Genomic DNA, 12,192 nt, shown 5'->3' with positions numbered 1-12,192 from the left:
ATATCCAACAACCCAGTCATTTATGGGAGATTCTCTATGTTACTTGGGAAAATATAATCTGAATATCAGCATGGAGGGAAAAAATTAAGAATAATTTATTTATGGGCAGTAATCCAATAAACAATCAACATAGGCCTATTTGGGAAGGAAAATTGCAAATGTTTCCAAGAGGTGGGATAGGTAGTTGACAAAGAAGAGTACAGTTTATAAGTCTAGAAAGAAATGTGTGTGAAGGAGAGGGATGGGCCATGTGGACCTGTCATTTGGCAGAGAAGAATTCATACATTGACTCCTACAAAGGACTGAATCAAAACTTTTGTTTAAAAAGGCTTAGAAATCATTGAGAGAGAATGCGCAGACCTCTGTATAACCTGACAAGGTCACATGATGCCTGAGTGCTAATATCTTGTCTAGAGAAGTCATATAGATGGAGACTAAATACACATAGATACACTTTGCTAACAAATGCATTGTTAGCTTTGGATTCAGCTTGAGGTTTTTATTCTTTGTCATGGTTTGAATGTCTCCAGCAGTTTATGAGCTTTGGGACTGACCCCTCTTCCCTCACTGGTGGCTTCACTACATTACTGAGCTCAGGCAAGAGGGATCCTTGCGCATGTTCTGTTGCTTCCCCCTCATCTACCACGAGTTGACTCGGCAAGAGGACCCTCACCTTGCAAGGCTCCCTGACTTTGGATTTCTCTGTCTCCAGATCCTTAAGAAAAAATTATTTTCTTTATCAATTTCGTGGTTTCAGGTGTTTTGTCATAGTAGATGAAACATTCTGGGGAAGATACTGTGAATACTAAGTGAGACACAATATCTAAAGAACCTAAGTAATTAATGTTAGTAGTGTTGAGCCTTCCTGTTCCTTGCAGATACCCATAACACTATCACTGTGCCATGAGGAGGCAGAGATGATTCATTTAGGGATCAGAGATGGGAGTTGTAGCCCTGAGTCCCCAGTATTATTTTTACTTTTGCATCTCCATTCTCTTGGAAGATAACCTCTTTGTCTCTCTTTCATAACACAGGAGATATGAGTACCAATTAAACAACTGGATTTTCTAGATTAAAAAATGGGGTCAGTGACCCACTCAGCCATCAGTAATCCTGGGAAACTGGTTTGCTTTGGTTGTGGCTGTTAAACCTATAAAACAAAATGAGCAGCCTGGCAAAGTAGGGTGCATTAGTGGCACTTTTATTTTCGGGTAACCAGTTGGACTTAAAGCTGTCTCAGTAGGAGGAAATTAATGTCCAGCACCAAAGCCCTAATCAAGTTCTCATTGCTGGAGAGGCATATACTTTATTTTCTTGTATCAATTTAACTTCTAATATCATTTTAAATACTTATTTCTTATACCCATAGATGGTTGTAGCTTTCATCCCTCATCAACAAAGGTTCTTTTTGCAGCAGATGGAGAACTTGTCAAAATACAGAGAAGAAATGAGCCTGAGATCCCAGCTCCAACTGATACATCCGTGATGTAATGCCTACACCCAAGGTTCCGGGGGAAACACATAAAAATGGGGTGGAAAGATTGTAAGAACCGAAGGAGCTAGCAGCCTGCTGGGAGAGTGGCTTCTCAACACGAGAGAGCAGTTGCACAGATGAGATCTTAACAATATAAAGGCCTAAAAAAATGACCCGCATAATGACAGCACGAGTTGATATGCCAGTGTAGACGGGAGACATTTCACAAGTTCCACCGCTCCAGATGAAGAGCTATAGGTGATCAATGAGTGCAGGATGAGGGAGAATCAATTTTCTCCAGAGATGACGAGCTCCCTAATGGGTTATCTAATCCCCAGAGGTCAGCCCTGAATTCACACATATACGTGCAACACTAAATGGAGTCAGCCCGTTTGTGTGTGAATATGAGTGTGTGCGTGAGTGTGTGTATGTGTGTGAGTGTGTGTGAGTGTGTGTGTGTGAGTGTATGTGTGTGTGAGTGTGTGTGTATGTGTGTGAGTGTGTGTATGTGTGTGTGTGAGTGTGTGTATGTGTGTGTGAGTGTGTGTGTGTGTGTGTGTGTGTGTGTGTGAGTGTGTGTATTTAGAGACAAGATCATGAATTTGAGAGTGATTAAGGGGTTATAAGATAATTTGATAGTGGAGAGAGGCATGGGAATGATATAAATACACTCTTCATGTATGAAATACTCTAAATAAATTAAAAATATAAACAGTTTTCATGTAAATTCAAGCTGAAATAAAGAATAAATTGAAAAACTCTATCTGTGATTTGGCAGGAAACTCACAGAGAAGGGTTTCCTTACAAAGGGGAAATTGCAGGTGACAAAGAGAAATTGGAAACACTTTTAAATTTACAGAAATGTTGAAGTTATGGTTCAAAGATGGGATCAGTGCAACAGGTCAAACGTTCTGAAACATAAGCTTAGTCTAATGAATGCCAGGTGGTAAAGCCTGTCCCTCTCAGAACCGAGGGCTGGGGCAATTGCATTTCTATACAAATGTTGGCATTTCTGTCTCCCATCTAAATAGATGTGAAAGCTCCTGTTTAAAATGAACATCTCCTTTTCTGCTATTCACGTCCATGACTGGACTACAGTCCACTCTGCAGTTGCCAAAGCTTGTGGCTGTTATGCAAACTTGCTATTAGAGCATTCTAGGAAACACACAATCACAGCCTGGGCGGAAGCCGCGAGGTAGGCTCTGCTTCCATACAACGGGTATTTACTGACACCCACCAGGGCCACAACAGATGCGCAGGCTCATGAGTCACTGATGCCATGTCTCTGGAAGCATAGTGCACGGAAGAGTCCCAAACTGCTGATGGCTTCTGTGGCTTCCACACATCTGTGCTGCGTGGATCCCATGACCTTTCCTTTGCTGCATGTTGCCTTTGCCAACTGAAGAGTGAGTCAGACCAAAAGGCAAGCTGTCAATTAAAATGTCTATGGCCTATGGCTTAGGCAGGAAATAGGAGGTGGGACATCTAAGAGGAGAAAGAATTCTGGGATAGAGCCAGGTGGGAGATTCATCCAGGAAGATGTGATGAGACAGATGCGTGATACCTAAGCACAGGTAACCAGCCATGTGGCAGAACGTGGGTTAATGTGGGTTAGTCTAGTCAAAGTAGAGCCTAGCTATATGGCCGAGGTATTTGTGAATATATTTCTGGGAGCATGGGGTGGATGGGAAACTGACCCTAACTTCTACATTGTTGTATTTAGTTTCCACTACCTTTATCCCACAGGCTGCACAGTTACTGCTAGATAGCAACGCTTCATTCACTGGGCCTGGGAGAGAGGAATGATGGTCATCATTCATTAGAAACACATAAAAGGATATGAAGAGTACTTTGAGGTTCACTGTATCTAAACTTCATTTCTGAAACACTACCTTAGACTCCAATAAAGAAAACAACCCACACCATCAAAAGCAAAGTAAGAAAGTGTGTGCTTAAACTTGGTATTAAAGATAAGTATAGACTATCTGGCTTATGTGATAACTCTCTCTCTCTTTCTCTCTCTCTCCCCCCTCTCTCTGTCTCCTCTGTGTATACCATGTATGTGCATATGTGATCTCTTCAAATTTACTATGCTGCAGCTTGTCTATATCTAAAAAACTAGAAACACATGGAAAACAGTCTGTCTTTCATGCCAGCTTTTCTATACATTAAAATGTTGTGACAGTATTCTGAATGAATGTGTCAAAAGTGCCTCCAGTCTTTCTCACTGCATGGCTTCTGGCCCTCCCTTGCACGAGCCACCATTAACAGGTTTCATATTCAGCACAGAAAGCCATGCAGCCAGAGGCTGGTCCAGATGAAGAATCTGGCCTTTCATAAGCACACATCCCTGGAACTGATCAAAGACTGATGTGCGAACACATGCTGAGAAACAAGATAAACTTTCATCAGAAATAAACAAATTCAAGTAATCCACCAGAAAATATTGATTATAAATCATTTACCTTGAGGAACAGAAACTAAGGGATACACAAATAACTTAAATATCTATGCTGAAGCATTCACACAAAAATTACAATTAGTACAGGGAAAATACCAGCAACTTGGTGTGCATGTGCACGGTGTCTTCCTCAAATGCTCTCTATCTTATTTTTTAAGACAGGATCTCTCACTGAACCTACAGCTCAGTGATTCTGCTAGGCTGGCTTGCCAGTTCCAAGGGTCCTCCAGTCTGCTGCTTCATCACTGTGATCACAGGTACATTCTACAGTGCCTGCCTTTTCTATGTGGGTGTTGGGGTTCAAACTCAGGTCCTGAGGCTTGCACTTTACCAACTGAGCTACAGCCCCAGATACCCATATCTTTTTTATATAGTTTACTTAGTTCTGGAAACACACACACACACACACACACACACACACACACACATTCATATTTTAAGAAAAGCCCCATTTCATTTCCTTACACAAACTATGCAGTTATAAAATATTTAAACTGCCCTGGATCTTTCTACCATCCCATATCCACTATCTGTGGCCATTTTTAGTGCCCAGCAACTCATTTTGCGTCCTGGAATAAGCTCTCAAACATTTCTTCTCATAGCTTTTTTATTCCCTGGCCTCTTAACTGGAAAAAAAAAACTGTACAAATAACCACAATTATCTAGCAAGATTGCAGTGAAGAATAAGACATTTGCCAGGCAGTGGTGGCTCATACCTTTAATCTGATCACTCAGGAGGTAGAGACAGGTGGATCTCTGAGTTCAAGGGCAGCCTGGTTTACTAAGCAAGTTCCAGGACAGCCAGGGGAGATGGCCCAGACCATACAACACTTGTGTGCACGAGGACCTGGTTCAGATCCTTAGCATCCACACAGAAGCCAGACTTGGTGGTTGTGCACCTGCAATCCCAATGCTGAGGGTGGGCAGAGATGCGGATGTCCTGAGCTCTCTGTCCATCTAGGTCAGCTTAGTGAGTGGGAGTTACACAGAGTTGTACACACACAAACAAACACACAAACATGTATACCACACACACATAACTGAATGAGTGAAAATGTTTTACCTATTATTTATCAAATATGGTGAGTGCTCAAAAAAGTACTATTTTCATAATGTGGTAGTATTTGTCCCATGTCCACTTAAACCTATTGAGATTTTGGAGCCATTTAGCATGGTTCTTGCTACACAGTAATGTGGATAAGCCCTCTGAGGTGAACTGAAAACAGTTTGCCTATCTGTGTTAGTCACTTTGCATTCCTCTAACAAAACACTCAGACACCAAACTTTAGAAAAGAATAATTTTCTTTAGATCACAGGTTGGGGGTGCTAGTCCAAGACAGAGTGGGTTTCCTGCTTTATGGTAGGGTGCTTGTCTTTGAACTTGTCACTCTGAGATCTCGATGGGGTTGTGGGATGGCAACAGTGAGCAGCATCTGGCAGTGTAAAGTACTCACCGCAGGCCTAGGAAGCCAAACGAAAGAGAAGGGCCGGGCACCCACAATCTCCTTTGACAGCTTGCAGTCACTGTCTAAATATCTCCCACAGCACTCACCTAAGAGTCCAATTCAACAACGCCATGTCGAGGACCAACCCTTTGAAAAACTGTTATCCTATGGGGGAAAGCTGCCTTCCAGTTACAGCACTGTCTCTGTGAATAAACAACGGAGGAGTCAATATGCTGCACATAGAAAAATTCAACATGCAGCAAAGTATAATGCGGCCAGCAGCCCTGCCAACCGATGACACTGGAGAAGCAACTCGAGCAGGTATGCCAAATTCAAACAGGTTTAAATAAACATATGCAAAATTAATAATAAAACTAGGATCCATCAAACAAGGGAATAACATGGTGGATTCTAAGGCAGGGCATGCCCTTGAGGCCACACAGAGTGGCTTCCCTGTGGGACATAAAAAGTGTGTATAAATTGGTGGGGGCAATGGCAAACAACTCTTCAGTGAGTCAAGAGAGTGAAGCCTGTGCGTTAGGTTCCCTGGCTGTCCCAGACCTATGGAAAGGCTTCGAGGACTAGAAAAGATTGGCACTGGGTCCTGACAGTGCGCAGAGATGAAGCTCATGAGCAGTAATGCAGAAGAAAACCAGAGAACCCATCTAATCCCACTTCCTCTGCAGAGCTGTCCTGTAAAACGCCCTGTTCTCTCTCTCTCCAGCGAAAGATGTGCTGAAATTCTCACATCACACCGAAAGCCTCTCACCTGCCCCGGGAGGCTCCCGAGATGACCCGTATCTGTTCCCACCTTTTTATCCTCACTCAAAAACAAAAACAAAAACTGCACATTTTCTGTGAAAACCACAAAGCGACACTGAAAGGAAATATTTCACATGGATACAACTACCTTGAATTCCCAAGGCCAACATAATTCCCTTCCTTCCTAGGATTTTCTGTCTTTTCTCTGGCCATCCATCCACAGACCTGTCAGTGACGATGACTGAGCAGCACAGTCAGTTTTGTTACCTGCTTTGTTTGCTTTATCATGGATCAGAATTTCCCCCAGGTTCCTATCACCATTAACTCGCAAGTCTATAACAGTCTGTCAATGCTGCCTCTCCATTCACTGACACGTTAGCCATTGCTGTGGCGTCCATGTTTTCTCCGTTACAGAAAGGGTCTCAGTGGGCATCATTTTGCTCATGACTTTATTTGTGTTTTAGATGGTGTTGGACTCTTTCCTCAGGATACGTCTGAAAGAGTAACATGATATAAACTATAAGAAATGTAAACTTCTTTCCCTAGCCAGGAAACAAAGAGGGGCAATATAGACCTTGGGGGACTTTGAATGTGCAACCACAGACACTTGCTCTGGACGGTGATTTTTACTAAGTCACACTTCGTTCTAAAGATAACCAATGACTTCAGAAATATTTAAGCACACCAGAAACCGGGGCTTTTGGCTGAATATCAAGACGGATCTTTCCCCTTAAGTCTTTCTATAAAGTTAACATGCTCGGTGGATACATGGCCCAGGAGGGAGGTGGCAGAGGATCTACAGGCCTGAAATCGAATAAACAAGAATTATGCAGCATTGAGAAATGTGAGCAAGACACAGTTCTGAGCTGCTAGGAGGTAATATAATAAAGGCTGAAGTGAGTTACACATCAAAGTAAAGCCATATATCATATGCGCTGCCGAGAAACTGCTAAATCAAAGGTAGTAGTCAAGAATAAGGCTGGAGCTAAAAACTTGCAGCACTATTGAGGAGCAGAAACCATGGACTGGGGCTGTGCTCAGCACACAGTATAGACTTGCTGTGTTAAGTTACTTGTGTTAAGATAAAGAGAAAAACTCTCAGGGATAATTACATAGTTTTGCTTCATGCAGGCGATGTAAAATAAGAATGGTTAGTTTTTACCTCAACTCACTGGGACTATAGATTCCACTCTGAGAGTACTGAGACAGCAGTTTGCCGTGAGGGTCCCATGTGCATTCTGGGATGCCCTGAGAATGGAAATAAGCACATGCAGAATGAGAGCAAAGAGCGCCCTGCCCTTGCCCATCCTCTCCACAGATCTGGGTGGTCGGCAGCATCCTTAGACACACATTTTTTATGTGATACATAATACATACACACACACATACATACATACATATATACATACATCCCACTGGTGATTTATGCTGTGAAAGGGTTCCTGAGTGGGAAACATCTAGAGCTAACAGGTCATGGAAGTTTTCAGAGACACGAACTTGAAAAGAACTATTTCCCTGTGAGCAACACCGTACTGGGAGATGGAGTCAGGAGCAGAGCCAAGGTTGCAGGGTCCAGCCTCAGAATTCCAGGTTCAGCTTGAGATGGCAAACGGCCTGAATGGACCAAATCATCAAGTCCCACTGGCAAGCAAAGGAGCATCCTCACAGAAGTCGGCAGAGTGACTGGGGCAGGTGCAGGGAGTGGGGGCAAGGAGGGAGTGTGGGTAAGTGCAGACAAACCTGATGACTCAAGGTCAGTCCTTGGGACCCACAGAGTGGAAGGAGAGAATCAAGCCCTGTAAATTGTCCTCTGAACACCACACACAGTAAGTAAGTAAGTAAATATGATTTTAAAAATCACGATAAAGATCTTTTCCCACAGCAGATGCTGGTGAGGATGTAGAGAAAGGGGAACACTCTTCCATTGCTGGTGGAATTGAAAGCTGGTAAATCCACTTTGAAAAACAATCTGGTGGTTCCTCCAAAAACTGGAAATAGTTCTACCTGAAGACCTAGCTATACCACTACTGGCATATACACAAAAGATGCTCCAACATATAACAAGGACACATGATCCACTATGTTCATAGCAGCCTTATTTATGATAACCAGGGGCTAGAAACAACGCAGATGTCCCACAATGGAAGAATGGATACAGAAAATGTTGTACATTTACAAATGGAGTACTACTCAGCTATTAAAAAACAATGACTTCATGAAATTTGCAAGTAAATAGATGGAACTAGAAATATTATCCTGAGTGAGGTAACCCAGACACAAAAACAGCACACATGGTATGTTCTCACTCATAAGTGGATATTAGCCCAAAAGCTCAGAATACCCAAGATACAATTCACAGAACACATAAAGCTCAAGAAGAAGGAAAAAACATTGTGTGAATGCTTTAATCCTACTTAGAAGGGGGAACAAAATAATCATGGGACCTGAGAGGGAGAGAGGACAGGGAGGGAAAACATGGGGCAGGATCGGGTATAGGAAGGAACAAAAGAGAAGTACAGAGGGTCAGGACAATGAACAGGAGTATGTAGCAGTGGAGGGTGGGGAACTGGGGGTAGCACCAGAGATGCAAGAGGCTCCCAGGACCCAACGGGGATGACATTAGCTAAAATACCCAACAAAGGGGAGACAGAACCTATAGAGACCACCTCCAGTAGATAAGCTTCCAGTTGAGGAAAGGGACCACCCAACCATCTCAATTTTTTAACCTAAAACTGTTCCTGTGTAAAGGAAACACAGGGACAAAAAATGGAGCAGAGACTGAAGGAAAGTCCATCCAGAGACTGCCCCACCTAGAGATCCATCCCATCTGCAGACACTAAAAGCAGACACTATTGCTGATGCCAAGAAGAGCTTGCTGACAGGAGCTTAGGATAGCTGTCCCCTGAGAGGCTTTGCCAGCACCTGACTAAGATAGATGCAGATTCTCACAGCCAACCATTGGACTGAGCCCAGGGATCCCAATGGGAGAGTTAGGGGAAGGAATGAAGGAGCTGAAGGGGATTGCGTCTCCATAAAAAGAACAATAATATCAACTAACCGGACATCCTAGAGGTTGCGAGGACTAAACCACCAACCATAGAGTACATATGGGGGAATCCATGGCTCCAGCTGCATATGCAGCAGAGGAATGACTTATCTGGAATCAATGGGAGGGGAGATCCTTGGTCCTGTGGAGGCTTGATGACCCAGCATAGAGGGATGCTAGAATATTGAGGCAGGAGTGGGTGGGTGGGTGGAGAAGCACCCTCATAGAGGCAACGGGTATGAGATGGGGGTTCTGCGGAGAGGAGACTAAGAAGGGGGACATTTGAAATGTAAATAAAGGAAATAACCAATAAAAAATTAACATAAAAATATCCTTCTCTTAGCCCTTCCACTTTTCCACATCTTTGTGTGTGTGTGTGTGTGTGTGTGTCTGTCTGTGCGCGTGCACACATAGGATGTGCATATTATGTCTATGTGCATATGTATGCGCATGCTTATGGTGGCCAGAGTTTGGCCTCCAGTATGTTTCTCTGTCACTTTCAATTTGGAGCCCAGCAGACTCAGCTGATCTAAACAACCACTCTACCCCAGGGTGCCCTGTTTCTGTCTCCTGAGTACTGGGATTGCAGGTAAACCAGCAGGTCCCTGCTAGCTTTTGGGAGTGAGCTGAGTATCTGAATTGTGGACCTCACATTTATGTGGCAAGCTCTTAGGCCATCTCCCCAGCCGTCTTTACAATTTTGTGTCGGCTACATCTGAAATACATCATGAGTGAGAGCAGAAACATCATACACAGTTTTAGATAACATGGGCTTCGTATAGGAAATAAAAATATCTATGGAGTACTTAAAACCAGAATGAAACGTGAAAATAAGCAAGAGACAATAAAAGAAGAGAATGGAAAATGAGAATTTTAGAAAAGCCATGACTACTGACACAGAAACATTGAATATTTTATTCAGAGAGAATCAGGAAACACAGAGCCTACCATCTGGGTCCACCACATTCTTTCATCGCTTACATTTGGAAGTCATTTTATAAATGATAAACAGGGCGGGAAAGGATTCAATGGAATCATGAGAACTCTAAGAGAAAATAGATTTTGTTCTATTAAAAATTGGTAGATCTTCTATCAAGTTTTCGAGTGATTCCTCAAAAAACATTAAAGATCAGAGAACATCAATTATTAAAAGTAGTTAGAACCAAACGTAAAAGAAACTCAAATGCACAATTGGGTATAATGAGCCCTAAAGACCCACAGGCCTACACAGAATTAGCAAATGGAAAGATGGACCAGAAGAAATGACCCAAAATGTAGCACAGTTTTGGAGATAGAAAATACTCAAGATAAAACCATGTTGTCTCAGTAGAGGTTTTCTCTAGTGATTCTGTTTCTACTTTTATGTCTTGAACCATTTGTTATTTTTTTCATTATATCCCACTGTTTGTTTGTGTTTTCCAGATTTCATTAATGGATTTATTCATATCCTCTCTAAGATCCTTGAACATATTCATAACAGCTCTTGGGAAGTCCTTGTCTTCTGCTTCAGCTATATTGCACTTCTCAGGGCCTGCTGTAGTAGGGTTGCTGGGTTCTGGTGGGAGCACATTGTCTCAGCTGTTAGTGGTTATGGTACTGCACTGGTGTCTAGGTGTCTGGGGCCTGGATGATCGAGGTGATTCTAGGTGTTGTCTTAGCTGGCATGGTTCTGTTCCTTGGGTTCCTTTGCCTTCCCTGATCTTAGGAAAGCGTTGTGACTGTGAGTTGCCTGGTAGAGCGTGCTTCTGCAGGTCAGTGGGTGGCAGAGAGGGATAGAGGTGGGCTAGGAGAAAGGCTGAAAAGGGCGTCAGGAAAGAGCTAAGGGCACTCTGTCCAACCTAGAGGCTGGGAACACGGGGAAGTTTGGAGTAGGGCTCTGGCAACTGCTTCTTATGATTTTGCTTTGTCCCTTTATTTGTTTATTTTGTTCTATTCTGGCTTGTAGGTTTATTTGCCTGATTGTTTTCTAAAAAGAGAGAGAGAAAGAAGACGTGGAGTTGGATGGGTAGAGAGGTAGGGAGCATCTAGGGCAGTGATTCGCAATCTCCCTAAGGCTGCAACTCTTTAATACAGCTCCTCATGTTGTGGTGACCCCAACCATAAAGTTGTTTTGTGGCTACTTCATAACTGTAATCTTGCTACTGTTATGTGTCATAATGTAAGTATCTTATATACAGAATTTGATATGTGACCCTGTGGTGGTCATGGCCCACAAATTGAGAACCACTGATCTAGGGGACTAGGGGAGGCAAAGTCATAAGCAGAATATATGCTATGAACAATGTTTTCAATTAAAAAAGGAAAATACAGAGGAGAAAGAAAAAGAAGGTACACAAAATATACAATGGGAATCTTAACAAGAGAGATGAAGTAGAATGGAGGAGAATCCATATTTGAAAGACAAACATTTGATGATTTTCTACCACTGATTAAAAAAGTCCAGATGTGCAGGAAACATGCCTGCATAGATGTGCATTTTGAAAGAATCACATACCATCCTAGGCCAATTTGTAAATGACCCCAGACCTGGTTGACACCAGAAGCCAGGAGCAGCCCATGAAGCAGGTGTGCTCTTCACACCAAGGGTTAACTCTTCATGAATTATTTTTTAAGGCAAAACTATGTGTGTGCACATGTGTGCATTTGTGTTTGTGTGTGTCTATGTGTGTGTGTGTGTGTGTGTGAGAGAGAGAGAGAGAGAGAGAGAGAGAGAGAGAGAGAGAGAGAGAGAGAGAGAGAGAGAGAGAGAGAAAACGCACGAAGGTATGTATATTGTATGAGTATAGGTGCTAAGAAAGGCCAAAGGAGGGTGTTGGCTGCCCATAACCTGGGGTTACAAGTAGTTGTGAGTTAGGAACTAAACTTGGATCCTCTGGAAGATCAGCAAGTGCTTATAACTGCTGAGCCACCTCTCCAGCCTCCTGTATGAACTATATTTTTGAATTATGTTTTAGAGGCAAACCAGTACATTTTCATCTTTAAATAATACATTAAATAGTCCTTG

General features: G+C 42.7%; 1 protein-coding gene across 4 annotated transcripts in view; it reads right to left on the bottom strand.

The window, feature by feature from the left end:
• Positions 1–12,192, bottom strand: part of Rnf150 (ring finger protein 150) — a 228,006-nt gene that overhangs the window by 156,728 nt on the left and 59,086 nt on the right. The window lies entirely within an intron of this gene.

This window comes from Mus musculus, chromosome 8 (genome assembly GCF_000001635.26).
Source record: "Mus musculus strain C57BL/6J chromosome 8, GRCm38.p6 C57BL/6J".
NCBI lineage: Eukaryota > Metazoa > Chordata > Mammalia > Rodentia > Muridae > Mus > Mus musculus.
Note: the sequence above shows the minus strand (reverse complement) of the source record. Positions and strands in the feature narration are given on the sequence as shown.